Genomic DNA, 26,094 nt, shown 5'->3' on the forward strand with positions numbered 1-26,094 from the left:
CTTCGATTTCCTTAAAAGCAGGAAATAACTTCCTTCTAAGCGATTTCATTTAGTAATACGACCGTCCGTCGTTGTCAGTTTCAGTGTGTTTAATCTTCAGCCTATCGCCCCAAAGATTTCTGTCAGCATACCACGACACATCCGCGCAAATTCAAATGGCTAACACGGTTATGCCAATAATCGATACTATACAAGTGCAAAAAGTCCTCCGAAAAGCATCACAGACTCTGAAGCAGCTTTCCGGTATGTTAGGCCGCATGTACGTTTGACCTTTGCAAATGATGGACTTGACAGTTTCATCATGGTGAAGTGCCTGTTTACTAGCATGTCATATCTTGCGAATTAGTTTAGATCTAATGGTAGATGGAATACTTTAAAGACTAGAAGGTTGATTCATGTATATTTCGAGACAATTTATGGACCAATTTCCGAAAAACGACTGGGTGTTTAACGATGCTGGGACATTGTACTCAACAGAACAAACATATCTGACTTTGGGGTTTCTGCGCCGTCTAAGTGCAACGTAGTTCTTTGTTCCTTTATTGGACACTGTTTCACTATATGTTTCGGCCTAAATTGCCGTGTAGTGAAACAGTGTCCAATAAAGGAACAACGAACTATGCTGCACTTAGACGGCACATAAATCCTAAGCCAGATCTACACAATGAAACAGGATACTGAAATACAACATTGTGAACAGGATGAAGAGATTTTTTAAAAGGTTTCTCCCAATAATCCTTCCAAACATTTATCCCGTTAAAGTGACGGCCTGCGGCTATCTTAAGAGAGTACGTGTTACTTCGATTGTAGCAAAATATCGGAATTAAAGACATCTTGTTTTTTTTTAATTAGCTCATGACACAAAAAGAACAAAGCTCTACTATTTGCCGAATATTTCTCGATTTATTGCCAATTTTTAGATATTTTATCAATGACGACCACATTCGTATGCTCCCTTATTTCCAAGTTTACAGTTGCATCAAATTCTGGCGAATGGCCAAGTAACAGGAAGTGCTGAAAGCCTGACTCTTTGAGATGTAGGCAGTTCGATTATGTAATACAAATTACGTCCGGCATATTTTTCAGTTACATTAAAATGGGTTACAGATCCACCGAGATGTGGGGAGTGGGGTGTATTAATTTTAGTAAGCTTACTTACAAATTTAGTGGCACGCAGCAGCGTATTTGGTTGAGGCACTATGCTACAAACAGGAAGGTCCCGGGTTCTATTCCCGATGAGGTCATCGAATTTTTCAATTGACCTAATCCTTCCAACCGCACTATGATCCTGGGGTCGACTCAGCCTCTAACAGAAACGAGTACCAGGAATCTTCCTGGGGTAAAGGGCGGCCGGCGCGTAAGCCTGACAACCGCACCGCCATCTGTGACCCGACTGTCTAGAAAATGTAGGAGCTTCGACGTCTCATGACCCTATGGGCCGCCACGGCCTGTTACAGGGATAGCTTTACTCACAAATTTAGTTTCTAACAACACACAAAAAATGTCGAGAGCGTGTATACTACATAAAGCCACATTTCTCTGGCTAGTTTCAACCATAAAAGTGTAATGTCAGGTCATAAATTTACTTCCTCACTTGACCAAACGTTTTATTTATTCGAAAGGTATAATTAGGCTTACTTACTGTTTAAACACACTAATATTACTCCCGCCGTGGCGGTGTGTAATGCCGTTGGAATTCCAAGTGATTATTCTAATAGCGAGAAATGAACTGTTTTGTAACTGGGTCACCGAATAATGTACGGTATAGGCTACATGAGCAGGCTTAGTTACAGATCATATCACAAGATGAATTATAGGCTACCGAAATGCACCAAGTCCAAACAAAGAGTACAGTGTTACAAGGCAGGAAAGAACTAGATATCTCGGTCAGTATAGCCACTACGCTATAAGCTGTGCAACCAGGGTTCGATTACCAGCAAGAGCAAATATTTTTCTTTTCACCACCTCGTTCAGAAGGGTTCCTGCGCCAAAGCAGTGACTTACTCAATGGGTACCACAGGCAATATTCCGGGGAGTAAAGCGGCCGAAGCGTGACAGTGATCACTCACCTCTATTCAGCGCTGAGGCTAAGGATGCGTGACTCTACACCACAGCTCCTGTATGTCATCATGGTGTGGTTCTTAATTAAGCACAGGGACTATATTTTGTTAACTTTATTACTTTCTTCTACAATCAGTATACATACTATATGAGAGAGATCCATATTGGTGTGGGGTGGAGGGAAAGATCTCGAAATATTGAGTCATTTGCATGTTTTGAGCCTTCTGAAACTAATAAGTGGTTTTTGACATGCTGTCTGCCTGTCTGTATGTACATGTATACGCATGAATATTATACGTATGTATATGGATGGATGGAACAGTAAAACGGAATTTACTCATCACACTTAAGTGACCGGTGAACACGCACAATCACTCCAATAAGGACCTTTCCAACGAGGCCCGGAGTAAAAAAATGAGGATGTCTCCGAAAACGGCTCTAAGAGATCGATTAAATTTCGCCAATTTGTAGAGACCACGTCCAGAAATATAGTGTGTTCCGTTCAAACCTCCCACATTTTAATTAATCATTGCGAACAAATTGTGACAAATTATGGATTTAAATTAACACTATATGCAAGAAAACCCCCAAGAATTTTATTTCCGTTTTTCTTCGGTGAAGCTACAGTATCTGGCCGCGTATACCTTGACATGTTAGAACAGTTCCTGTATCCCCAGGTAGCCGATCTGCAGCCTAACATAATCTTCCAACAAGATGGAGCTCCCCCACATTGGAGTCTGGATGTTCGGAGGTCCCTCAATGTCACCTTCCAAGATCGCTGGATTGGACGTGGCGGACAAATTCGGTAACCACCACGTTCACCGGACCTCTGGGGTTAAGTGAAGGACCGTGAGTTCGTGCCTCCAGTGAATTACCTCCCAGATTTACGAGCCCGCATCCGTGAAACGATTGCCACTGTACCAATGGACATGTTGGAAAGAACGTGGCAAAAAATTGAATACAGATTGGATATTGTTCGTGCTACCAATGGTGCGCATGTAGAGGGTTATTAATGTTTAAAATAAAAATATCTTAGTTGTTCTTGTATTTCCTGTAGCTTCGTTTTCCTACCATTCATACTTTCTGTTCTAAGATCTGATAAAATGTGGGAGGTTTGAATGGAACACTCTATATATTTGCATAGGGAAGATCTTAAGAGCCTAAGGATACGCGCACTAAGGGTCCAAATTCGAAACGTCTATTCTGTTGAGAACGGCCCAATTGATCGGACGGATTTAATTCTTGCTCCGTATTCAGTAAGCAACAGTGATCATTGCCAAGATCAATCGTATAAGAAAAAGTTAGTGCAATGTATGTGCAAGGATTCATGTTGAAAATTTCAGTGTAGATATCTCACACAAGGTTTTGTAGAAATCTGTCACGTCATCGTCTCGTATAGACTTGTGTCAGGTGGAGGCACTGGGGGAGCGCACCCACTGCTGGCCGTCGGACGCCGCGCCCCGCACTGTATGGTAATCTCGCGGCTCGGCTCAGACCGCCCTCGGCACCACACCGTCCCACACAACAGGAGTGCAACGACACTCACTGCTACTGCAGCAGCGCGAAGGAACACTCCAATGCAGTACATAGGGCATCTCATGCAGGACGCGTAACTGTACAGAGCAATTCGTACGTCTCTCCAGAAACCCCGACAATAATTTAGAATCACAGTACCCTTGTAGCCATGTATTTGTTCTCAGAGCGATTCTGAATTATTGTCGCGGTTTCCGGAGGACTTATGACGTACCCTGTACAAACTTAGGAGACGAGAAACCAACATATGGTAGATTTCTGGTGGTAAACTCCTGATAAACAGTTACTTGGAAGGCCAAAAAGGTGTGAAGAATAGCATGTGTTTTGGGGGAGAATCCTCTGACAATTGGAAATGAAAGACCTGTGTAATATTTGGTATCAAAATTATTGTCACGACTAAGAGTTGTTAGATTCACGCCTAATTCCAAAGCTGAAGGACAACTCCTTGTCGGCTGTTCGCGACTGCTTATTCAATATATACGCAGCTACAGTCCGTATCTGGAAGCCGTCTCTTCCATCTGCAACAAGAGGACGCGCCATATCATGGTGACAAGGAACTAACAAGGCTGAGCGATAGTTGGCTTCGCCAGGACTCAACTCCAAGGAGTTGGTTAGTTAGTTCGTTAGTTAGTCAGTTATCACACAGTTAAATCGTCTGTTGCTGCCCACGACTCTAGTGCGCGAAAATATATAATTCCTTAGTTTGTTAGGGACTAAGGATGAAGAAGGCACGATTGTTCATAAAATTATTTAATCGATAAATAATCTTAAATGAGAGAATTCGTGATTCACCTTTAAATATAAAGTAGTCCCATATGTGTTCAGTTACTTAACTTCCAAATTTGTAGTTGTTGTAATTCTTATCGAACTTCAAATACCCATCGAAATACATGCATTATTATTATTATTACTATTAAAAAAAGGTAAAGTTGTCCCTGTGCTCTGCTAATTAAGCACTATGCCATGAAGGGGTATGTGGGAATGGATGTATAGAGCCACGTTTTCTTGATCACAGCACTACTTGGTGAGTGGGCAGTTTCACGCCCCAGTCGCTTTACCCCCGGGGAAAGAGCCTCCGGTACCCATTGGATAGGAGTCTGGGTGGCCTCAAGAGCTGGTCTGGGCGACGTGGAGGAGAGAAAATTCTTGACTCTGCCGGGACTCGAACTCCGACCCCTCACTCGTCCAAACCAATAACCAGTTATACAGACTACGTTACCCCGACTGCCATTATTATTATTATTATTATTATTATTATTATTATTATTATTTACTGCTAAATGTTAATTAATTTTATGAGCAACACAAACGACTGAAGTGTATCAACTGCGGGAATACAGTCCGTTCTGTGTATCGAGCCTCACCATCTCTCATCGGTCCGTCGCTTCGAACACGGCCGCGCCGTTGGGCACGGAGCGGTTGGTGGTTGGCCTTGACTCAACCAGCTCCGTAGACAGGCGCGAGTAATCACCTCTTTCTAGTGGTCCAGCAACAATGTCGAAGTGTCCCTCAGATTCTGTCTTCGGAGGCGCAGCTTCGCTCCACAAGTTCTATTCAAATGGGGAAGCTTGTAGTTCATCGAATTTCTGTATCGTTACAACTATCTTCTAGGTGAAAAGATGATACAGCGTCTTCATGTAATGAAATTTCAAAGGCCTTGAATCTACTGTCCGTTTGGGACGGTTGCAGTCGAATGTAGTAATTAAACATCCAGAAACAAATTTTATACAATATATTCCATATGTATTGTCACGTCTTAGGGGTCGTGTGCGTGACTTATAGGCGGGTTTTGGATTGGATATTGGATTTACTGACACCTTATACACACTATTCAGAACTACGAGCAGTTACAGTGCTATCGCTAATCTACACACTTTACAGATCATTAGGACATGCTAAGTCTCCTCAGTCTTCACTAGTCGCATCCTGGCAACGGATTTATCACAGTCATAATTCAAGTCATACTCATAATTCAAATAACAGGCCAGTAATTCATGGTATTTATGTGGCTTATACATTACATGTTATATTTACATAATTTGCTTCCTATTTGTGTATTATTTGACAGAATTTGCTGATATGTATTCGCCACATAAAAACTGATTATTTATAGTATATTACTGCTCACATTTACACCGTATGTTTCAGTTATACTGAACCATCACTATCAGGTGGTGACAACGATGCACCACCAAATACGATTAATTAACCTTCTGCGCATGATAATGCGCAATATAACTGAAACATATAGCAGAAATAAAAACATGAATAATATATGTGTGTGCTGGATCTGAGCTCATCAGAACGGAGGTTATGAAGAGTACCATCTTCTGGGATATAACGTCAACGGATTACACTGCGTTATATTTCAGAAGACATGATGGGCTATTCGTAAATTAACCTCCAATGAGGTGTTAACAAAGCAAGCAATGAGAAAATTACTATTCTCTCTCTCTCTTGGCTTTTAGTCCGCAAGCGAACTATACCTATGGAGCGACCGCCGCTTGTCGGCGAAGTTAGTGCCAACATTTGCGGGTAGAGGGTGTAGCGTGGTCAGCGCGACGGATTCCCACGGTCGTTAATCTCGTTACTATTATGTACAGAAAATACGTATACTCCTTAAGCTGGTTCTCAACCTAGTCACCGCTGGAATTGAGGCACTTTTCGTATCGGGGAATAAGTTTTTGTATGCCTGTGTCAAAAAAGTTTGCTGTCTGTGAGCTCAGCCACGTTTTGACACCTTCCATCAACACTTCATTATTTTTGAAGCGCTGTGATTCAAACTAGTTCTTCATGTAGGCAAACAGGTTGTAGTCGCTCGGGCGAGGTAGGGGTTGTAAGAAGGGTGTTCAAACAACTCCCAGATGAAATGCTGCAACAGTGCTTCAGTGAGAGCATCTGTATTCAGACGCGCATTTTCATGGAGGAACACTAAACCTGATATCAGCATTCCACGCTTCTGAATGGCCCTACGCAGTTTCTTTTTTAGTGATTAGCAATATAATTCTGACGTTATTGTGGTCCCTTGTTGCATAAATTCCACCAGCATCAAATTCGTCCTGTCCCAGAAAAGAGTTACCATCGGCTTTCTGGCAGGCAGACAATGTCTGTTTAAAAATATTCGGCTTGTTCGGTGAACGTGTGTATCCGTTTCATCACCTGTTAAGACGTGTTTGAGAAATTCATTGCTATCTTCGCGGTATCGCTCTAAAAAGTCAAAGTCAAAGCCATTCTGTGCGCACTCGTGAGTATTTTCGGAACCCATGTTGCGCAAAATTTGCTATAGATTAGCCTGTGATAATCTCATAGAGAACAGTGAGTGAAATCTGTGGCCACCTACACGAAAGTTCTGAAACTGTGAAACACCATCTTTCGCAAATTCTTTGGTCAAAACTTTGAACAAGATCACAAACTACAGATGGCCGGCCAAACACTTCGCTCTTCATCATGAACATTTGCTCGCCAATCTTTGAATATTCTACACCATTGTCTTAGAGTTCTTTCGCTCATTATATTTTGGCCGTAAAGCGACCCACATAACTCACAATGGATTTCCGCAACACTCGTGCTTTTAACATGAAGATAGCATATGACAGCATGAATTTTACAGCTGACTGGATTATCAATCGCAGGACACATCATAACTCACTCTCTAGAGACAAGAACAAACACTAGGTGACAGGTTATGTGATGGTTTGCAAGCTAGTGAGTCATGTGACGCTGCCTCGCATGCGTGAGCTCTTCCCTGTCCCTACAATAGTTGCCTAAAATAAAGATTACTTTACAAATATTCCTCGTATATGTGATATTATAAATTGTTTCGTGTGACAGGCGTGCTGCTATATCAGTAAATTCTATTAAATTACATGTTAGAATTCAATTTTCTCAGTTTCTTCTTCCTTTCTTTCTTTCTTTTTTCTTTCAATCTCGTTCTTCCTTCCTCCATTTCTTTAATTTTCCACTTAGTGTGTCGCAGCATTCTGTATATATTTTGTCTCTGTATAGCTCCTTCCTTCCCATTTGAAACACAAATTTTCTTTCAGGAACTTAAGTGAAAGGAATCAATATACTCACATGTGTTTTTGTGTCCGTCACATTTTATAGAATACCGTGCCAGAGATACCAAATCTGAGCACAGAAAACGCTGATTAATACTTCGCAAAGTGTTTAGCTCACATATCAATATGTTTCGTCACCAGAAACGAAAACAAAACAAAACAAATAGCATAGCCAGGCAGTAGTACGAGCAATGAAACAATCCACTCCGTTCTGTGTCCAACGTCGAAGGACGTATAGGCATAAAAACATTATAACAGAGCATTTCAACATAAAGACATTCTACTGAGCAGGCTAGTGTAATGGTAACGCTCCGGGTCGGTTCTACTCTCGAGAAGGACACCGGCTCTTTTGAGGTCTCTCATGGTTTTTCCCAGTCCCTCCAGGAGAGGTATCTCGAGGTTTTCCCCAGTCCCTCCAGGTTAGTACTTCGCTTAGGCTAGACCGCTCCCTTCCGATTCATTATTTATCAATTATCCTACCATTCGACTCTGTAGGTGTATAGTGGGGTGTTGAGTCCAACTGGGTCCGCGGCCACTGATTGGCCTATTGCAACCTACCCCGGGTGATTAGGATAACGGAGAATTTGGTGGAATGAAAATTGGCAGGGGACACTGAAGTACTGGAAGAAAAGCCTCCCCAGCGCCATTTTGTCCCCCACAAATCCCACTTGACCAGACCCGGGATCGTACCCAGGCCGCCGCGGTGGGAAGCCAGTGACTAACCGCTTGAGCTATGGCGCGGCCTGGTAGGTGTAGAGTCTGTGTTCTGACAGTGCCGTAAAATAAATAAAGCATATGGTACGTCTTCTACAGCGACGAGGAAGACGAGAGAGTGAATCTGGGCGAAAGGAACGGAGCCACCGCGCCTCCGAGTGCATTGTTCGTACAATCATTCGGTTCCTGCATGATGAGAGGCAAAGGCAAAGTTGTCCCGCCGTCACTAAACTGCATTCTAGACCTCGCCTCGGATAATGCGCAGTTTGACGATCAGCTGCACGCTCCGGTCGTCTTATGTCAGAAAAAATGCCTTCAGTGTTAATAGGATAGGCGGTTGGCTGTACAAGACTCGATCTGGGCACCTTGATGAAGAGCAAAATTCTGCCGTGCGTGGAAGTGCTGTCATCCTGTCCGTGACCTGTCACTTACCGAACGTGATGTTTAATTATTTCACATACATACATCGTATTCGGGAGACTATGTGCTCTATTGTCGGTCGGAGGCCGGGTGTCACGACTTCTCGTGATTCTCCCGGAACCCCTCCAGACAAATGCTAAAAGAAGCTACGGCTCTTTCTTTAGACTTCATTCGCAAAGCGTCTTCCCATTCGAAGCTATATGAGTATAAAGTACGCAGTAGAGAAAACACCCTTAAATGAACTAAGAAACAGATAACACTAAAGATGAGTGGTCGACTTCCCGCTCTTGCCACTTCCTCCAGCCCTTACAAAGTGTCCAGACTGGGTAAGCCCAAGGGTCGATTTGGGCATGGTGCTGAAGAGTAAAATCCTTCTCTTAACTGGAATCAAACTCCGTTCTTGTCCACCCCGTGGCCAATCCGCCACAAATTAGCGACTACTGAAAGAAGACCGTACGTAAAGTTATTCCAGGACCTGCTTAGGAAGGCTGAGCTCTTGTTACATCAGAACTAACCTACTCTGTGCGTCATACGCTGAAGATGTACGGAGTGAGTCGCGGTATTGGGGTCATACCCACTGGCCTACTATGACGAGAGTGGAATATTACAGAGACAAGCTAAAAACATGCCTGTCACTGCATTTCTCGTGAGACTGCCTAACAGTGGGACATGCGGTAGGCAAAAACATCTTTATTCCCTAAGTAACGTAGGCATAGAAATAAAACACTGATATGTTGGGATTCTGGACTTTATCCATCGTCCTGGTTTTTAAGATAACAAATAAAAACACGACGTTTCGGAAACTGGATCTGTTTCCGTCCTCAGGNAGAAATAAAGTTACGCTCGTTCTCAACCTCCCGTATTGTGTGGTGAAATTCATGTTCTGATTCTCGTCGTCCCTCAAGAGCGTTACTGATTTTTTTTTTTTTGTAATAATCGCAATATGAAGAAACTCATTTTGCCATATTTTGCACTCTCTTGTTACTTATTCTCTTACGTCCAGATATTCTCCTCAGAACTTTGAGAACAAACGCCCCAATTCTACTTCAATCTCTACAGTGTCGGATGTAGTGTCACGCCCATATGAAACAGGAAAATTTATAGTGTTGTATGCTTAAATAATTAGGGTTTTAAATACGGTGATGGAATATATGGGATCCTGGACTGAATGAATGCATATAAACTGCACTTATGAAGCCCCAAAATCTTCCTTGATCGCCAGAGTGACCATAAACTTTTTAACATAGATTCTATACGATAGGGTTCGCCAGTTCCTTCCGTCACCATATTCGCCTGCCGTGGCATTTTCTACTTGAGTATTATATTAGTATTGGGACTATATTTACATAATATTTGTTGCAAAACCGTATTGGAAGAGACCACATGAAAGACTCATGCGTGGACGGAAATAACACTGAAAATGGATCTCAAAGAGATCAGATATATGAATGTGTACTTTAGTAATCTGGCATAAAACTGGGAAGAGTAGCAGACTGTTGTGAACAAGGTAATGAACCTCCCGGGTCCATACTCGTACAGTGCAAATAATTCATTGATTAGCTAAACGACTAGTACGTTTTCAAAGAATCCGCTCGAGGGAGTGTTCCCAAGAAGTGACCCGTAAGAAGAAAAGCATGCTGGGACGAAGGCCTCCATATGGCGCACCTGTTCAGCCTCAGGGGACGCCAGACGGAAGTCTTGCCGCATCAGTGCGCGATATTGGTTACCAAATAACGTCCAAGTTTCTCAATGTGAGATTGTCTGCTACGTGACGCGGGTCCCATCCTTCGCCACTTCATCTCCTTCACATTGCCATTTCACTATGAAAATGTTTTAAGTTGGTTATTTAACGAAGCTATATTGCGCCGGATGAAATGATAATTAATAATGCGGTGCAACTGGTGCAATGAAAATTGAAGTACCCTGACAAAACCAGCCCCCTGCCATTTTAACCAACACAAAATCCGTTATGACCTGACTTTCGATTGAACCCGGGCTGACGTCGTGAGAGACCGGCGACTAACCACCTGATCTATAGCATATCTATCTATAAATTAAACGAAGATAATTTGTAGACTGTGTTTGTAATCTTCTTATATCTTATCCGCATCTGTTAATTCTACAAATACATTTTGTAATGGTATAAAATTTTAAGGCCTTTTAATTTCATACTTTAAAAAGAAATTTTAAACGAAGATAATTTCTAGGTTGTGTTTTTAATCTTCTCCAACCCTATCCGCTTTTCTTAATTCTATAAGTACACTCTGGACTGGTATCAAATTGTAAGACCTTTTCATTTAAAAATAATGCAAATTGAGGGTGGATTACAAGATAAAAATTTCCCAGAGTCTGCCATTGTCTTACAGAAGTTCTCTTTATAATCTACAGTTATGGAACACCTAGCATGTAAGGTGGTAGAAATATATTCTTTGTGTTTTTTATTTATTTATTTATTTATTCATACTTTCGTCCATCCTTAGGTCTTCCAAATGACAGATTTTCATTTCTTCTTTCGACATGCTTGCTATGATAACATAATGCATTTAGACCAGACTCCTTTATTTTATCCATAACATGGGCCGCGCCATAGCTCAAGCGGTTAGTCGCTGGCTTCCCACCGCGGCGGCCCGAGTTCAAACCCAGGTCGGGTCAAATGGGATTTGTGGTCGACAAAGTGGCGCTGGGGTAGGTTTTCTCCGAGTACTTCGGTTTCCCCTGCCAATCTTCATTCCACTAAATTTTTCATCATCATAATCACACGGGGCAGGTACAATAGGCCAATCAGTGGCCGCCATGCCGAGTGGACCCAACTGGACCCCACCCCCCATTAAGCGAATTATCCATAACATTATCGAGCAAGAAATATAAGCACTGATTGAACTTCAGTCTCTTTAACGATTTATTCAATTACAGTGCTTCGCCTATTTTTTCTTTTCCTTGGCACTACAGCCCCAGTGGGCCTAGGCCTACCTCCATGAACTTCTCCGTTCACTTCGGTTTTTCTAGATCGTACACATTCGGTAGGACTCCTTGGGCGGGTGATCAGCTCGTCTCAAGGCCTCTACCTGCACACAAACAAAGAAACATGCACACACACAAACTAAACATACATGCCCCACGATGCCGGTTTCCAAGCGAACGAAGACAGTACATGCCTTAGACCGCTCGGCTACCGTGACCGGCGTGCTTCGCCTATGCAGTGTCGAATTATAAGATGATTAATGAGTAATGAACTCTTAAGTTACTGCAGCATACCTAAGTAATGGTCCATCACTTATCTGGAGGGACTTAGGAAAACCATGGGTCCCACTGTCATCAAAATACTAGATGATGTTCGGTTCGAAATTCGAAATCGGCGTCTCCCGACTGAGAAGAATTGTTACATATCCTACCGCGCCGTTCGCTGTTGAGAATACAAATCCTGAGGCTGATTATAAGGTAACGCTGTGCATTCCGTTCCATTTCCAGTTCAACGTTCTTATCACCAATATTCTTCTCGGCAGGTTTGTTCTCAGACAGCTACAATATTCCCTCTTCCCCCCAGGATAAGACGTCAATAAAAATCAACCAATTACAATGTTTATTCTTCTGCTTGTTCTCTTCACGGATAAGGCAACTGAATGACAGTACCGGCCTCAAGATCTCCTTCCCAGCGTCTCCTTTGCATTCCCAACATTCGTCAAATTTTAAGTTTAAAATTCCAGGCTATCTTCGGCCACTATTCTATCCACGTGGCTTTCCGTCCCTTCCTATACCCATGAATCTATCTATCTATGGCTCTACATTCCTTTCTTTGGATCTTGGACGCCTTTTCAATTTATTTATCCTATACACAGTCGGTAGGACTCCTTGGACGGGGGATCAGCCCGTCGCAAGGCCGCTTCCTATACAAAGAACAACACAAACACACAATAAACGCACACAGACATCCATGCCTTGCGTAAGATTCGAACTCACGATCACAGCGTTCGAGAGAGCGAAGACAGTTCATACCTTAGACCGCGCGGCCCCTGTGATCGGCATATGAATGTATACTTCTCTTTATTTCAGTACTTATTTCTTTTTTCATACGTTTTTGTACATCAACAATACATTTTATAAGTTCTGATTCTCAGATATTCTGAGAGTGTAAGAACTTAAAAAACCACAACTGTAACTATCTAAGTTTAGGAATGCGTGTTCTCCCTCCGTATCTAGAGGAAATGTATCCCTCAATGGAACCTCTCCGTTGGCCTACGGAGCTCAGTTCGAGTTACTGCGTGTGGCCTTGTCGATTTCATGACATTGTCAACAGTTTTATGCACTGTACTTACGAACATACATACAATATATTAAAGTTGGTCCACAGAAAATATTAGCGCAATATGGCCACTGCAGCGATATTGGAAATACAGAAAGAAATCCTCATACAGGATAAACAAGTCCAGAGAACAGTCGAAGCACATTTCCGACTGTAACCTTGGATGTTTTTGTTACCATTCTCCACTTCAGTAGCATTTTGTGCTGAGTTCACGGAGGGGCCTGTTGTGGGAAATTAGGAGTGACAAACTCAGCGTGTCTCGGGACTTAACTTTACTCATGGAAGGGGTGGGTACTCAATTCTATATGAATATTTACTTCTATTATTTGGTGTAGTGTAATCAATTCCTATGATTGGTAAAAATGGTAAGGATTTTCAGTCTTGTAGAATGTAGCAACGCTACGGTTATTACGTTCATTTTATTTTATTTCTTTGACCGGTCCCCTTGAAATGTTTGACAGTTTCCCAGTTATCGAAGAAATTTTCCGATTTTAAGGAACCGGAACACTCATCACCGCATTCCCCAAAAATTTGTAATTAGGCCCCCATTTTTAAAAATTTGAATCCACTTTCTATTATATCGATTTTCTTCAAAGATACATTTAAATGGATCTTCCAATTTAATCCTTGGTTTGCAATGTGATCCCTTCTCTTACGTTCTCCCGACCAAGATTTTGTATATATATATGTGTGTGTGTGTGTATAGCGGCCGAGCTAGCGACTGGCTACGGGCTGGACGACTGAGCCGTCAGAGTTCGAGTCCCGATAGGATCAAAAATGTTCTCTTCTCCACGTCGTCAAGACCAGGTCTGGAGTCCACACACCCTCTTTTCCAATGGGTACCTGGGGCTCTTTCCCCGGGGGTAAAGCGGCCGGGGCATGAAACTCACCTCCAGCTAGTGTCGAGGTCAAGAAAATGTGGATCTATACGTCCACTCACACATGCGCCTTCATGGGGTACTGCTTAACTAGTTAGGCACAGGGACAACTTTACCTTATAAGTATGACGTTATGTGGAAATACACTCCTGCATATTTATATTTTCTGGGATGGTAAAGTATACCACCCAATCATCATGGACCTCGAGGAACACCGTAAAGGTAAAACCGTCCTACTCTTAAGAGCCTGTTCCAAAAATTCCATTGTCTGCCACAGGACTCCCAAGGTATTTGCACGACAGCTTTATGTCCTAAATTGCGAATCCGAGATAAAATTGGATGATAATTTAAATATAGTCTACAATATCTGCCAGTCTGTTCCATGAAACTTGAGGAAATTGTAAAGTTCATAGCACAGGCAGAGGTTCTTAAAAGTTCGTTATGTAAGTCGAAGAGAAATTGAAGTAGAATAAAATCAGTATTGTACTTGTGTCCTTTTTCAGTTATAAATAAGACATATGAATTTTAACAGTCACTACAAGGCGTTTAAGATGTGCCAGAAAAAAAAAACTGATTCTCTGAAATGTATGAAACAAGCTGTTGGTCTAGAAACTAAAAGCACAATGCCAAATTGCATAGGAGCTTTGATGAACCCCAAAAAGGATCTGCAATACCGCATTTATATTTTTCTGAATGTTTTAACGTTATATTCTCTATTAGTGAACATTTCTGCTACTAATACACGGAAAAAAGCGACAAAGAACATTCCTGCCATTTATGTCCTTAATTCTAAACATTGCGGAGAACCTGGCACTTCTTACTCCAATTTTTCAAATAACGGGCGCTTTCAAATATCAGGTATACAAAATATAAAATACCAACTTGTTTCTCGACTGCGAATTTACCCCGCGGGGCACGGATACGTCAACACAGTCTCCACCTGTCTTTGTACCTCAACTTGTCATATGTCATTCCTTCGTTGTGTATTGCCACTATATGGAACTTCTTGGATTGTTTGCTCGTGTAGAAGATGGTGGGTTATTTCTAGTTATAGTACTCGGACGCAGTTTTTTGTTGTGACAAATTATCTCTTTCAGGTTCTTTCTTGTTTGTGATGTGAAATATGTCGCTATTGTTGATCTGTAATATTAGCTACTATGAATATGTTCATATGTGTTTAGAAATTAAGCATTTGCTTCTCACCTGGCTTGTTACAGTTCCTGATGGGGAGAAGCTTGTTCGTTTGCGGGTGATTGTGGCTTGAGTGGCGCCGTTGTATTTTCGGTAGGGTGATGACGTAATGGGGAAAGACATTGTGGTCTGGTACTATCTATTAATATGAAAAGGTAAAGCTATCCCTGTAACGGGCCATGGAGGCCAAAAGGACTGTGAAAAGTCCGAGTTTCCCACATTTCTAGAAAATCGGCTCACAGATGGCGGTAAGGTTGTCAGCCTTACGCGCCGGCCGCTCTTTACCATTCAGGAAGATTCCTGGTGCTCATTTTTGTTAGAGGCTGAGTCGACCCCAAGGCCATAGTGCGGCTGGAAGAATTAGGTCAATTGATAATTTCAATGACCTAATCGGGAATCGAACCCGCGACCTTCCGACTTGTAGTATAGTGGTTGCATATCGTGTCGAATATTGAAGAGTTGCTGATGTCTAGGGATGTTTCATTAAAATACTTGTTTTGCCTGTAGGTACAGTATATAAGGCATTTTTAGACTGTTCAGGAACTTAATTTCCTTGCTATTCTGCTAATTTCCATTGTATTATGTACATTTCTGTAGGAGTGTCCGGAGTTTACGACGTGTTGAGCACATATCTATGTACCTCTGTTGTGTCCTACTGCCTGACTGCTCTACGTGTCTGTGTTGGAACGAACACCCAGTTTGGCTTAAGTATTTTAATAAGAAATCGAGGCTTGTCAGTCCGTATATTCCACTATTACCGCATTTGTTGCTCTCCTGTTGATTGCCTTGTAAGAGTTTGTATGATATTGGACAGTCTGAATACTGCCCTCACGTTTGTCTTGCATTTATCATTTTTCCTTTTTTTTTTTTTTTTTGCATTAAATGAGTGTGGCCCACTTTCTCTGGCCGTGGTTGTTTTATTCTGTGTTGCGGTGATTTTCTTTGGGTCCCGCTGTTAATTAATTTTTATTCTATGAACCTGCCTATTTTGTAGTCTTTCTGCTATAATGTGTGTTTAATTCTATATATTTCTGTGTATTTGTTTTCAATTCATCGATAAGTATTTATTCTATTAACCACGCGATTAATGACTATCATTTTATGTTGCATTAATTGAAACGAAATACTCTGTATTATTGTGCTGAAGTCGGTTTGCGATGTTTACTGCATCGAAGGCTGAATTTTGTCTGCTGTATGGTGATGTCTTTTCGACAACGAATTTTATTTTGGCGTTTACGTTGCTGAAGTGATTTACTGTGTCGTTTATATTTTTAAGTCTGTGTACGACAAGAATGCTCTGCTAGACTACAAGCAAGAGGAGGCGGAAGCATTAATGAGACGAAACTTAATTTATATGGCGCTGTTTCAGGGTTCCGAGAAAAATGTTCTGCTTCCGAACACACGTAAGGAGCTGTATCTGAGAGTCCGTCCGATCCCTAATTAAACTACAAGTAAGGGCCGGGCCATAGCTCAAGCGAGTAGTCACTGGCTTCCCACCGCGGCGGCCCGGGTTCGATCCCGGGGTCTGGTCAAGTGGGATTTGTGGTGAACGAAGTGGCGCTGGGGCGGGTTTTCTCCGAGAACTTCTGTTTCCCCTGTCAATCTTCATTCTACTAAATTCTCCATCATCATAATCAACCGGGGCAGGTACAATAGGTCAATCAGTGGCCGCCGTGCCGAGTGGACCCGGTTGGACTCCACCCCCACTAAGCGAAAAAGAAGTACAAGTATCAATATTGTAGATAATTATTTTCGCTAATTTTAATGGAATCTCTATTAATATAATGCAACTGGATACCGCTTCATCATAATACTTTTTAACACGATTTGAATCCAAGATTTAGTTAACAACTAAACGCTGAATGACGTAACTCGTCTCTCTACCAATAAAACTTCGCAGACATTTCGAACATTCTGTCGCTCAGTCACAACCTTGGTGCTGGAAAGCAACGTCCCACAATTGCATACTTTCATGTCCTCATTTTCTGTGTTGCTAGGTTTCCGCTGCCTCAAGCACGACATAGAAATTAAAATGGCGTGTAATTCTATCAACTCAATGTCCATTTAGAAATCAGTCCTATACGTTATAGTCTGTTGCTACTGACGTTACTGTGTCAATAGCTGGGATTATTAACTTCGTAGAAACTGGCTCGATGACAGAATCACTTACGAAAATTATTTAATTATAGGGCTTAATATTCATTTTGTCATAATCACGTTGCTGTTTTTATGGCTGCAACATTTAGTACTTTATTTTACGAGGAGGAGCCAGATTAAGGCTGTCTGAGTACACAGAAAATCTTTCGACCTAAGAGTACAAGTATGAATACACTAGAAGGAAAATGCATTAGAAGTTTTAGCCTATATTCCTCATTAAAAAAAATAAAAGTAGTATTATGGGATCCTCTTCCTGTCTGTGTAACCCCTTATCAACTTTTGAATGCCTGAACCAGTCTTTATGTAACTTGGTACGTATGGCACCTGAGCCCGTCTCAACTGCGTACTTCATAAATCCGTCCCATCAGTCTGTGCATCTCCTTATCGTCGCTAGGCAATGGCTCGGTAAACCCGTCCCTCTGCAACGAATACACGTAACAAAAGTAGAATTGTTGAACGTGTTGTTTTCTATACGGTCCGTGTCGTATCAAAGGTGAGTGTGTGGGTCGGTCTGGATATTCCCAGTTTTAGCATATGAACCTTTGAAGCGGTGGTCTGAAGGCTCCCAGAGCCATCAGACAGTAAACTACAGTTGAGTCCCATGGACTCGGAACCAGGCATCACTGTGCTGACGAGGACCAGCAGTAATTTGCTGGTCTCGACATTGTATTCCATTATCGTTGCTAAGCAACGGCTTGACAAAGAACAAATGTTAGACGCGTCATTTTATATGCGGTCCGTGTCATGTCAAAGGAAAGTAGGTGATCATTTCTTAATAAAATTTCTTGCTATTTATTCTCTTCGGCTGATAATGTTTGGGTACCTAAATCAGGAGAGTGAGACGAGCAGGACATGAGGGGTGCATGGGTAATTTAAAAATGCGTAAGAAATTCCAGTCTGGAAACCTCAAGAGGCAGCTTCTCAGAAGCAGACATGGTTCGTGGGGGAGGTAATATCAAACGGATATCAGGGAAATATGATGTGAAGATTTGGACTAGATGCAGTTCGCTCAGGATAGGGCCAAATAGCGAATTTTTAATATGATTTTGATATTCTGATGTTTCAATAAAGACGGGAATTTCTTTTAGCCGGCTGGGTAACTAGCAGCTGTTCAAGGAAGGCACCTAAATATTTAGACATAGGCGCTGTACCAACATGCTCTGCCAGGGTACGGTTCAGTACATGCATGTTGTTTCAATAACCTCTTCAATGCTACGTTTCTTGGAATGACATTGCAACGATATTCTAGTTGACCTGGAGTCGATGTGGCATCATTGTTCTCGTTGTCATGGTTTCTTGACATACTTATAAATTTTCTGCTATGTTTCACCACGCTTTAACATAATGTACCCTGATCTAATCACAACATGCAGGCCAATAACAAAAAAGAAAACTATTCATTTTGTAACTTTCCGTACAATTCTCCTTTGCCTCAGAACAAAACACTTCAATCACACCTCCATAAAAGAAAACTCGCTGCTATCACTGTAACACACTGTTCAAGATTTGTAGGATTTGAGGCTCTTACAGCGGTAGTTATGAAGAGTCATATCTTCTGAGATATATCGCCGTGTAGTCTGTTGAAACTCAAGCGATGTTTCGGAGGAACATGTCGCTTTCATCTTCAGGGTAGAAGAATAAGCCGAGAAAGCTCTGTTTGCCACTTTGTTTCACGTTGGTTTTTTGCTCGGCTTATTCTTCGACACTGAAGATGGAGGCGACATGTTCCTCTGAAATGTGTGTTCAGACTTTCAACGGACTACACGGCGTTATATCCCAAAAGACGGAACTCGTCATTGCTCCACTTTGTGTCCATGTAGATAATGGATTGATCTGTTACATTAGCCTCTTACAGACAAGGCTTCATTATGCAATTATTTTTGTCGTTACTTCACGGAAACCACAAAAGGTCCGATTACTAAAATCCTGCCGTGCTGGTGCGGGAACACAGATCGATACAAAGCAAGAGCGAGACGAAGTATTGAAAACAAGTGAAACTTCCAACAGCCAAACTGTTTATATTCCTTCCAGGGAGCAGGAAATAAACGATCTCCGCGAAATTCTTACACAGTATCAGATGCGGAAGACACCATGGAGATAGAAAGTCGTGCTGTTTAGTTTATAGATAATAATTATAAAATGGGAAATGAGAGTGATATCAGTTGTGAAGATGGCAAGGGATTACGCTTCATAACAGGGCCGTGTCCCTAATAACTATAGGTCACACGACGGGACTCTGTGTATAATATAAAACAAACTCCGTGGCTTTAGTCCTCAAGTGAACTATACCGACTGAGCGACGGCCGCTTGTCGGTGAAGTTAGTGCCAACTTTAGCGGAAAGAGGGTGTCGCGTGGTCAGCGCAACGAATCCCCATGGCCGTTAATTTCGGTTTTCTAGACCGGAACTCTGTGTATGATATCTGAAAATAAATAATCTATTCAAATATAAAAATAAAACTGCTCCACGCTGCAAAAGAGAGGGGCAACTTAATGAACACAGAATCCACAGTAATCAAAATTACAAAATTTATATCAGAACCGAAGCTTCTGCAATTTAATATTATTCGAATCTATGACGAAGAAATCCCTAAATTTAGTATGGAGGGTTCGAATTCATGTTGTCGCAATGAAGTTTGTGACTGTCCTGCATCAGAAAAAATGCTGTATATATTAGGAGACAAGTCCTAAGGGCCATGTCATGGATCATGCGATTAGAAGTTAAAAAAAAAGCGTTTGATGCCACTTTTTGGAGAATGTTCACGAACGTAATGTACTACCTGAGGTTTTAATTTAAAATGCCCTCATAAAGATTCCAAGTTTAGAAAATTTCCGGATGTAAGCATAACCACTTTGCAATATTTATGTAGATTTGTTAAAGCTGCAAGTGCAAGCAGTCGTCATTATTATCACGTTCTGTAGATACTTGCGCAGTTGTCATACCACTGCGTAGGAAATTTAAATACCAGAGACAACAGGAGACATGCATGCATGCTACATCCTGCTACCATGTAGAACAGAAATGTACAAAATGTACACAACAATCACATTAAAAAACATTTGCCTCTCACAACATTCATGGTCCCTATGTCTGCTTTATTCTCAGAAGAATTCGGGATCGGAAACCACCGGTGGCAATTCTACTCTCTCCAGTTCATCCTTTCCCCAAACGGTGAAAATTGCGTAATAATAGAGCTTGACACTGCTTCTAGTATTTTCTGTCTGTAACCATCTCCATGCCGGTCACGGTAGCCGAGGGGTCTAAGGTATGCACTGTCTTCGCTCGCTCGGCAGCCGGGATCGTGGGTTCGAATCCCACTCAGGGCATGGATGTTTGTGTGTGTTTTTCTGTGTTTGTCTATAGGTAGAGGCCTTGCGCCGAGCTGATCACTCGCCCAAGGAGTCCTACCGTATGTGTAAGATCTAGTAAACCGAAGTGAAACGGAGAGTTTCATGGAGTTTAAGGTCTTTCATTCTGGTCCGTCACACTAACGTGAGCCGAAACATGTAAGGCAGGTGCTGACGAGGTGGAAAACTTAAAAAAGTGTCACATTTGACGGAAGGAACTTGATTGTTGATTGTTAGTTTCATGGAGGTAGGCCTAGGCCCAAATTGGGGCTGTAGCGCCACAGGGAAGAACCATCTCCATGCGTGTTATTTGTAACAAGAGTCAAAGAAGTTTGCAGGCCTACACTTCTAAAGTAACTAACGATTTCCACTGTTTGAATTCCAGAAGGGACATGATCATTGAATCGAATAACGGGAACCCTCACAGAAACTATTAAACTTGTTCCGAACACTATGAACAGTGTTTCTAAACTAACATTTGACGGGCTGTTTCGGTCCCGGTTACGGCCTTCAAGCTCGCTCACTCAGCCGAAACCTTTCCAGATTTCTGTCCAGTGGATACCAAGACCATCTCCGAAGCATAGCGATACATACGTGTACTTCCGGAACTCTGACATCTGAAAAGTCTATCACTTTTGGGTCCAAGAAAACAGATCTAGCTTCGCTGTTCCCAGTGACCTGAATGCTCTGTTAAGACCAGAAAAATCTATGACATGTCTTAATAACGAACCATGATCATTACGCTACATGACTTTCGTTGTTGCTGCAATTTTTAAACTATGTGGGTACGAAATATCTCATGATGGAGGTATTTACTCAACATATTGCTATATATTTAGGATCTCGGTTACCAGAAAAAAAGGAGATTTGACTGCTTTATTCACACCAATTTCAATACTTCGGAGAATTATCCTGCCAATGTAAGAAAGGATTGGTTCCAAGTCTGGTGCACCTGAAGAAACATGGGACAATAAGAACCAGCATTTGGATAATAGCCTATTCAGAACTGGAACCAACAGCTGCTAGTAAGGTTACCCAGATCCACTGAGAGATGTTCTAGAAGATGGGCTATGTGTGGAACTAGACAACATTCAAAATATTCTAACATACCAGACCTAACCCAAATAGTCATAGAATTCAGAATTCTTATTCTATCATACAGTAAAAGCAAAGCAAAGCTATCCTTGTAACAGTCCGTGAAGGTCCATTGGGTTGTGAGACGTTGAGGATCCCACATTATCTAGACAATCGGCTCAAAGACGGTGGTAAGGTTGTCAGCCTTACGCGCCGGCCGCGCTTTACTCCCCAAGATAATTATTTAATTAATTCCTGGTACTCATTTCTGTTAGAGGCTGAGTCGACCGCAAGGCCACAGTGCGGCTGCAAGGATTACGTCAATTGAAAAAATCCAATGACCTCATCGGGACCTGAACCCGCGACCTTCCGGCTTGTAGCATAGTGCCTCAACCAACTACGCTACCGCGTGCCCCCATTCTACCATATAGTTCCTTATTTATCTACCTCCAGTCTAACCGATTCTGACCATAAACACGCCAGAAACGTTACAAAGCAACAGCCACTAAATAAAACTCAGGTATATTATACGCGGGCTTGAATTTAAACAATTTTCAAAATAAGTTCTTTGCAATTTTGCATACCTCATTGGCCTTTATGTTAATTTATTGTTTCGAAGCTAATAGCACTGAACATCATATTACACAGTTAGAAGTGACCTCGATTACAGACATACGCATCCTTAACTTCACCAAAAATGTTCTTGGTCATCATTCGGCCTCTGCTTTCTGTAATCTACAGTTCATTTTTCCATGATTCTGTTTTCTAGAATATCGATAAAGTATTATGCGAGTCTAGCAAAGTAAGGTTAATACTGAACCGATAAATGAGAAAGGCTATGAACCTTGGCCTTCTTAAGGAGCTGCAGACCTAGCTTCTGCACGACAGTCGGTGAGGTGGTTGTTCAGCGTCATGCTTCTGTCGCGTTACATCCAGAGCAAGAGTTCTCTGCACCCGTTTGTTGCGAAGCTGGGTGCATCCAAGAATCAGTCTGCATGCAGTGGATAAGAAAAAAATTTTCGCCCCCACCGTGAATCGAACCCCGTTTCTCTGATCACATTAAACTGGTAGGAACTAAAATAAAATATTCCTGACAACTTTCAGTGTAAATCTCCATCACATATCTTCGAGACGAAATATGCAAGCCACTAAACAGACTAGGCATCACCTACATGCATTCACTTTGTGCAAAGAAACAAGCATTACCAAGGAAGGCGACGGCGTGAAGTGTCAACCGACCAAATCTGACATCTTTCTTAGCATTCCTGTCGTATTCGGAGACAGAAGAATTTCTGCCAGCGACGCGACCGAGCATGGCGGTTGAGTGACTAGTATCTCTTCGTATTTGTGAGTTCCTGGCATCGACTCTGTGTCCGGAGACAGACTAACTTGCCCGAAGTACTTCGTGGTATTGCTCAATCCATTCCGGGGAAATATAATGCAACACCTTAAAGCAGGCCATATCCACTTCCTCCCACAGCCTTCCCAATTCATTCACAATTAGCTTCCAGTTGTATTTATAACCTACATACTTACAAAAGCCTCACTAATTAAAAAAAAGAGATGTGCTGTAACATTTGCTTTTAGATTCACGTAAGCTCTTAGTAAAGACAGCGACGTGGTTATCATGACATGAAGTTGTGTCCTTGAGAAGCCACCAGTTGTTCAGTTACTCTAGAATTTTCCCATATTTTATGGAGCCCGAAGGCTTAGTACCGTCTTCACGAGATTCCGCCACTGGTCCCTATCCTGAGCGAGATTAATCCACTTCGCACCACTAAACCCCATTTCTCTAAGATCCGTCTCAATGTTATCTTCCTGTCCACATCAATATTCTCATTGTGGTCTCTTTAATTCAGGTTGTTCCAGTTCTCCATAAATGCTGCCTTTGTATTATCAGCTTCATCCTCTGTTGAAGCATGAACATTCAGCACAACGATATCACACCTGCGACCTCTTAGTATTAGTATTATATACGGCATCCTATCGCTAACAAACTCCGCTCTCTTAACTGCTGACATGATATTCTAATGTTAAAAATCCTGTCCCTAATTCATGATTCTCTTTCCTCTTCCCATATAGAAAAAATTTATAATTGCCTGAGGTTTCAGTGTTGTCCCTGTCCCATCTGACCTTCTGTACTCCCATTAAATCTAAAATATGCTCTGCTATTTCTCTTGCAACTGTTGCCACCGAACTTATCATATGCAGAATTCTTCATTCCATATGCCAAATCTCACATGCATTTTCCTTTGCTTACGACGTTCCAAAGAATACGCCAAGTCCGAGGCCCTGCGTAACAGTAGTAACGGTTATCATACTTACTTATGGAGCTGAGCCCTTCTTCAGGAGAAGCTAAATCTACAACTACTTAAGAATTTCCCAGCATTTTATGGAACCCGAAGGTTCATTAACGTGTTCAAAAGAGCCCTCCACTGGTCCCTATCCTGAGCCAGATCAATCCAATCCTAGGAGCAATTATCTATTATTTATCTAGTCGGAGAATTATGAGAACTACAATGAGTCAGAATATTTCTCTCTTTGTTCCTTAGTTTCACTTCCATGAAACATTCGGAAAACAATAGTTGGACTAATGTGACGTGTGGAGACAGTTTGTGATACGCTGCGAAGTCTGGCTTATGCTTATGCATCACAGACATGGAAAATGTGTTTCTTTAACGTTGGAGTAAACACAAATCCTAATTCTGCGCTTGGTTATATTAGTACGACTGTACTTTTGGTTACATATGTAGAAGCATGAGGGCACACGAACCCAAATTCAGTCCAACTTCAACTTTAAAAAAAGGTTGCTTTTTTCTTCCGATTATCAAAGGGGTCTAAAGTGCAAATTTTGTAATACGTTAGCACAACATAAAGCTACTTTTAGTTTTTTTTTTCCTGAAATTGTTACAAATGTCTTTCTCTCGGTGAGACAATGAACCTAAACGCCATAAGCTTTAGACTGACAGTTTATTCCATAAACTAGATGAAAAGTATCAGAATACTGGGAGGGACAGTGGATGATGCTGCTTTCATCACGCAACACACAACTGAAGAAGCCAAAATATTAGTCTGAAACAGGACGCATTGTACTTACCAACACGAGAATGGAAGACTGCTGGCACTTCCAAAATCCTTGAACGCCCCTTTGTTTTACAGCAAACACAAATGGGATACACTCGAATTACAGATCACAACACAGACTACACTATTCTACACTAATCGAAGCGGTTTGCCTTTTCCAGCGCACAACTTTCTTCGCAGATGGAAAGGGGAAAGATGTGTATGTATTAATCCACGTGTCACGATTCATGGCACATCTTGTATCGATCGGGCAACATCTATCGCTGCGTTTGTAGGTAGCGACGACAATGAATATCCTGACTGCAAATTTTGTTTATGGGAATAAATCACTTGTAATATTCGATTGTTGTCCAACAAGAGAGTGTTTGCAAACCCCCTGGCGACCGACAGCCAAACATAACATCGTCCCGCCACCTGACTGTGGGAGCCACGACGCGATTATGTGACGTCACGCGGAACCTCGCGAGCACACACGAACTGTACTGCCAACTACGAACACTGAATGTTACCAGGTTACACGCTAGCGAAAACAATGTTGGTACGTATAGCAAGTTTAAGTAATTCACTGACATCTGGTTCATAAGTACAAGGTACTAAAGGAATTATATCAAATTCATCGTAAAAACTATCCAAGATCTCTTTGTTTTATGAAAGGAATGTGTTCCGTGAATGTTATATATTAAGCACATAGGCCTGTCGGTACTCTGAAGACAGACAAGTTTCCCAGTGTTTAAGACTACACGGTGTGTCCAGGATTCGTTAGGACTTACTTCTTTAAAATTTGCCCTGCAATGCCATCTGTTGGCGAGTTGTAGCGTTAAGATTCTTCAAATTTCATCTGGGGCTGTCTATAGTTTCAAATGCAAGCTTCGCTGCATCATGTGTTCTGACCTTGAATGTAACAGTACTGTTCTGACGCTCGTCGGAAAATGGCGGTTCAACATAGAGCCAACATCAAATTCTGTTTGAAGTTAGGCAGAACAGCCGGAGAAGCGTTCGAAATGATGAAAAGTGTGTACGGTAATGATCGTTTGAGTCGCTCGAACATTTTTCGATGGTATGCTGCATTTCGTGACGGCAGGGAGGACATTGAAGACGCTCCACGTGCATCAAAGCCGAGAACAAGTCGCACTGAAGAAAATGTGAAGAAAAAAATGGCCGAAATCCTTGCATCAGACAGATGTGTTCCTGCAAGAATCGTCGAGGAGCTTTTGGGAATACTAAAAAGTACTGTGCATCAAATTTTGACCAAGGATTTGGGCAAAAGGAAGGTCTGTA

General features: G+C 41.9%; 1 protein-coding gene across 6 annotated transcripts in view; it reads right to left on the bottom strand.

Moving 5' to 3' along the window:
- Positions 1 to 26,094, bottom strand: part of LOC111864749 (MAGUK p55 subfamily member 5) — a 282,694-nt gene that overhangs the window by 153,049 nt on the left and 103,551 nt on the right. The window contains exon 1 of one of the 6 annotated variants that reach the window (XM_023852244.2): positions 24,830 to 25,243. The exons of the other annotated variants lie outside the window; for them this stretch is intronic. The gene's annotated coding sequence lies outside the window, so the exon portion shown is untranslated. Of the gene's footprint in view, positions 1 to 24,829; positions 25,244 to 26,094 lie in introns of those variants that run through there. 6 annotated transcript variants of the gene reach the window in all.

This window comes from Cryptotermes secundus, unplaced genomic scaffold, assembly GCF_002891405.2.
Source record: "Cryptotermes secundus unplaced genomic scaffold, Csec_1.0 scaffold932, whole genome shotgun sequence".
Classification (NCBI taxonomy): Eukaryota; Metazoa; Arthropoda; class Insecta; order Blattodea; family Kalotermitidae; genus Cryptotermes; species Cryptotermes secundus.